Consider the following 4,989-nt stretch of genomic DNA (forward strand, 5'->3'; position numbering starts at 1 on the left):
TTTGAACTCGTTCTATGAGGCCAGCATCACCTTAATTCCAAAACCAGACAAAGACCCCACCAAAAAGGAGAATTATAGACCAATATCCCTGATGAACATGGATGCAAAAATTCTCAACAAGTTTACAGCCAATAGGATCCAACGATACATTTAGAAGATTATTCACCATGACCAAGTGGGAATGATCCCCAGGATGCAAGGCTGGTTCAAAACTCATAAAGCAATCAATCGGATTGATCATATCAGCACGAGAAAAAACAAAAACCATAGATTCCTCTCAATAGATGCAGAGAAAGCATTCGACAAAATACAGCATCCATTCTTGATCAAAACTCTTCAGAGTGTAGGGATAGAGGGTACATTCCTCAGCATCTTAAAAGCCATCTATGAATGGTCCACGCTGGGGAAACACTGGGAGCCTTTCCCCTAAAATCAGGAACAAGACAGGATTGTCCGGGCTCACCACTGCTATTCAACATAGTCCTAGAAATCCTAGCCTCAGCAATCAGGCAACAAAAAGAAATAAAAGGCATTCAAATTGGCAAAGAAGAAGTCAAACTCTCCCTCTTCGTCAATGACATGGTACTCTACATAGAAAACCCAAAAGATTACACCCCAAGATTGCTAGAACTCATACAGCAATTTGGCAGTGTGGCAGGATACAAAATCAATGCCCAGAAATCAGTGGAATTTCTATACACTAACAATGAAACCAAAGAAAGAGAAAAAAAAAGTATGCTTTACCAAATATAGAAATCTATTACTCACATTATCAATTTTTAAGAGATAGAAAAAAACATGTTTTACAGATCATAATAGAACTCAAATGACATAAAAGTAAATATAATTAAAATGACATTTTATCTCACTTACTATTATGACTGTGACTCCTAATTTCTGTTGGGTGTTGAAACACATGAAGCTTTAAAACTCCTAATTTAAAAAAAAATAAATAAATAAATAAATAAATAAATAAATAAATATATAAATAAAACTCCTAAATTGAAAATGGTATTCAGGATGAAGATTTTTATTTGAACTTCTGGTCAGTTTTGCTTATGAATCCACTGTCATATTCACAACTCCAAGATGCATAAGGCTGTGGAATGTCAGGAACCTTCTCCAGTTTCAGGAAAGTTGCAATTTTTGACTCACAGGGTTGCGAGCACAATTACTACATCTAACTTGGCATTTCTTTTATTTGATAAGAATTCAGCTAAGTGAATAAACAAAGAGTCCCTGATGATTGAAGAAGCAGAGTCACTAATGAATCTTCTGAGTAATAAAATTGGGGTTAAAAAAGGTACACTACCTATGGCTTCTTTGGAGACACTGTCTTTGGAGACCAGAAGGATGCAGCAGCAGTCAAAGGCCAGTAGGACAAGAGAAAAGTCTGGTTATAAAACAATGCTAGCTCCTTTTTACTGTCATGTCACACAAACTAGAAATATCACAAGGGACGATCATAAAGAAACCACATTTCTCATTTACTGGTTTGTTACTTATTTTATTTGGGATTATACTTAGACAAGAAAAGGGAAAAATATGTAAAACCATATAATTCAAACTGCTTAATTATAGTATCAAATTTGCAGACTTTTCCCCAAAATCTATCAATATACTTATAGGTATCATTTAATAATAAATGTTAGTAACATAATTTGTATAATTGGGTACATAAATCAATGTTAAGCTTCTAAACATATTCTAAATTAATATATGTATAATTATATTTGAATCAATTATTTTTTTAACTTATGTCCAATTTCTTAATGTCCCTTCATATCTTGAAATCAAATTACTATAGATCCATGTCCTTCAAAATTTGTCATGCTCCCATAGTCCATTAATTTATGACAAAGGAACCAAGAACATACAATAGGAAAAGTATCCTTTTATCATTTATCCATTTATCAATGCTGTTGGGAAAACTGGACAACCACATACCAGAGAATAAAACTGGGCCCCATATCTTATACTATATACAAAAAATCAACTTGAAATGAGCTACAGATTTGAGCATAAGACCTAAAACCATAAAACTTTCAGAAGAACACGTAGGAGGTAAGCATCTTGATATCAGTCTTGGCAATAGTTTTTTGGATTTCACGCCAAAAGTGAAGACAACAAAGAAAAATAAACAAATGAGACTACATCAAACTAAAAACCTTCTACATTGCGTAGAAAACCATCAACAAAAATTAAAAGGCAACCTACTGAATGGGAGAAAATATTTGGAAATCATCTATCTGATAAGGGATTAGTATCCAAAACATATAAAGAACTCATACAACTCAATAGCAAAAAATAAAAATAAAAGGAAACATATTAAGTAAAAAATGGGCAATGGGTAGAAGACCAGAATAGACATTTTCCCAAAGAAGACATACAAATAGCCAGCAGATACACAAAAAGGTTTTCAACTTCACTATCATGGAAATGCAAATCAAAATCACAATGGGATATTACTTCACACCTTACAATGGCTATTATAAAAAAAAAAAAAAGCAATAACAATTGTGAAATGTGAAGGAAAGGGAACCCTCTGCACTGCTGATGGGAATGTAAATTAGTGCAGTCACTATGGAAATGCTATGGAGGTTTCTCAAGACATTAAAATAGTACTACCATAGGGTCCAGCAATCCCAACTGAAGATATATTCCAAAGGAAATGAAAACAGGATATTGAAGAGATGTATGCAGTTTCATTTTTGTTGCAGCATTATTCACGGTAGCTGGGATATGGGAACAACCTATATCATTGTCAACATATGAATGGATAAAGAAGATGTACACACACACACACACACACACACATACACAGCAGAATATTATTCAGCCATAGGAAAGAAGGAAATCCTGCCTTTTGTGACAACATAGATGGGACTTGGGGACACTCTACTAAGCAATATAAGTCAAAGAAAGATTGATACTGCATGGTATCACTTGTATGTGGAATCTAAAAACATAAAAATCAGAAACAGAGTGTAGGAAAGTTGTTGCTGGGACTTGGGGATGAAGAAAATAGGGAGAGGTTGGTAAAAGCATAGGTACTATAAGGTGAATAAGTCTGAGGATCTAATGTATTACATGATAATTATAGTTGATAACACTGTATTATATAACTACAATTTGCTGAGAGTAGAACTTAAATGTTCTCACAAGAAAAACCAAACTTCCAAAAGCCTTGAAACCAAAACCAAAGAGCCAAACCAAAGCCAAAAAGCCAGATTTTATCGATTTATTTGAGAGAGAGAGAGAGAGACAGAGAGAGATAGTGACAGAGATAGCAAAAGAGAGCAGGAATGGGAGGAGAGGGAGAAGCAGGCTCCCCACTGAGGAGGGATCCAAATGCAGGGCTCTATCCCAGGACCCTGGGATTGGGACCTGAGCTGAACAAAGATGCTTAACCAACTGAGCCACCCAGACACCCCTATGGATGCGTTAATGAACTAGATGGGAGGAATTTTTTCACCTTGTGTGCATATATCAAATCATCACAATGTATACTTTAAATATCTTACAATTTTACTTGTCAGTTACACCTCAATAAAGCTGAAAAAAATTTAAAGTGAAAAAAAAATCGCTCTAAAATGCATTACCATTTTTTAGCTGTTACCTAAAAAAAAAGTTAGATTTATGTCCATTATGTTATTCTGCCCATTTTTCCCATGGTGGGAACCATTTTTGAGGACACAGCCTTGAGAGAGCAGTGTATTGTTGAAACCATCTAGACAGTATATGTGACCAAACCCAGTTAAAGCCTCTATATAAACTTTTACATTCTGGAGGATGGGTGTGGAGATTTACTCAACTTGCAGCCACTAATGACAAACCTTATATGTAATATATTCCCTTTCTTCTTAAAAACTGTAGTTTATCAATCTGTAGTGGCCTGCCTTTTTTGTCTCTCCTTGCCCTTGTGTAATGGGACCATTTTCAGATTTCACCTGGGAAGCTCCTGAAGTTGTAATCAACAACTTTTTACAATGAAAAACTTGTAACAGGGCATTCATTTCCACAGTAGTACGTTTGGATAATTTCAAGGTATATTTAAAAGAAAAACAGATTACTATATCTATACCACATTCTAATGACAAAGTATGAGTCCTTTTCACTTTTTATTTCCAATTATGTTTTATCTGAACATTGGATTGGAATTACTTATATTTTATTGCTAACTGAAGATAAACCCTAAAGCTAAATCTTAAACTTTTTAACGACTTTGTAGTTAAAAAGTTACTTTTTTTAAAGATTACTTTTTTTATGTTAAAAGGTTACTTTTTTAGGTTAAAATGGACACTGATTTCCACCCAGTGTAACTGATTTTGCACTTATCCTCAAACATTGTCCAGAGAATAAATTTCTGTTGATTCCAGTCACAAATAAATTGCAGCAGCCATAAGAAACTAAAAAAAAAAAATGTTACTTTTTAAAAATATTTTATTTATTTATTCATGAGGGACACAAATAGGGAGAAGCAGAAATATAGGCAGAGGGAGAAGCAGGCTCCCTGTGGGAAGCCCAATGCAGGATTCGATCCCCATCTTGGGACCTCAAGAACATGCCCTGAGTGAAGGCAGATGCTCAACTACGGAGTCACCCAGGTATCCCTGTAGTTTGGTTATAGGTAAAGTGCAAGTATAGCACAAATAGTTTGGGGTTTACTATATGGGCTTTCTGTATCCATTGCTTAAGATTTTGAGATTTAACATTATTTTAATTTTTAATTTAAGTTCAATTTTCTAGCATATTACATCATTATCACATCATTAGTTTTACACCTGTTATAGTTACCGCATCCTCCCACACACCTCCCCTGCAGCACTCCTCAGTTTGTTTCCTAGAGTTAAAAGTCTCTCATGGTTTGTCTTCCTCTGGATTATTCTAATTCTTGAACTCATTTTTTTCTCTCTAAACAACTTTCTCCTGATTCATTTCTTCTTGTGTACAAAGGACACAACAGTGTCCTTTATATGCTATTTGAAA

This window comes from Canis lupus, unplaced genomic scaffold, assembly GCF_011100685.1.
Source record: "Canis lupus familiaris isolate Mischka breed German Shepherd unplaced genomic scaffold, alternate assembly UU_Cfam_GSD_1.0 chrUn_S1542H1730, whole genome shotgun sequence".
Taxonomy (NCBI): Eukaryota; Metazoa; Chordata; class Mammalia; order Carnivora; family Canidae; genus Canis; species Canis lupus.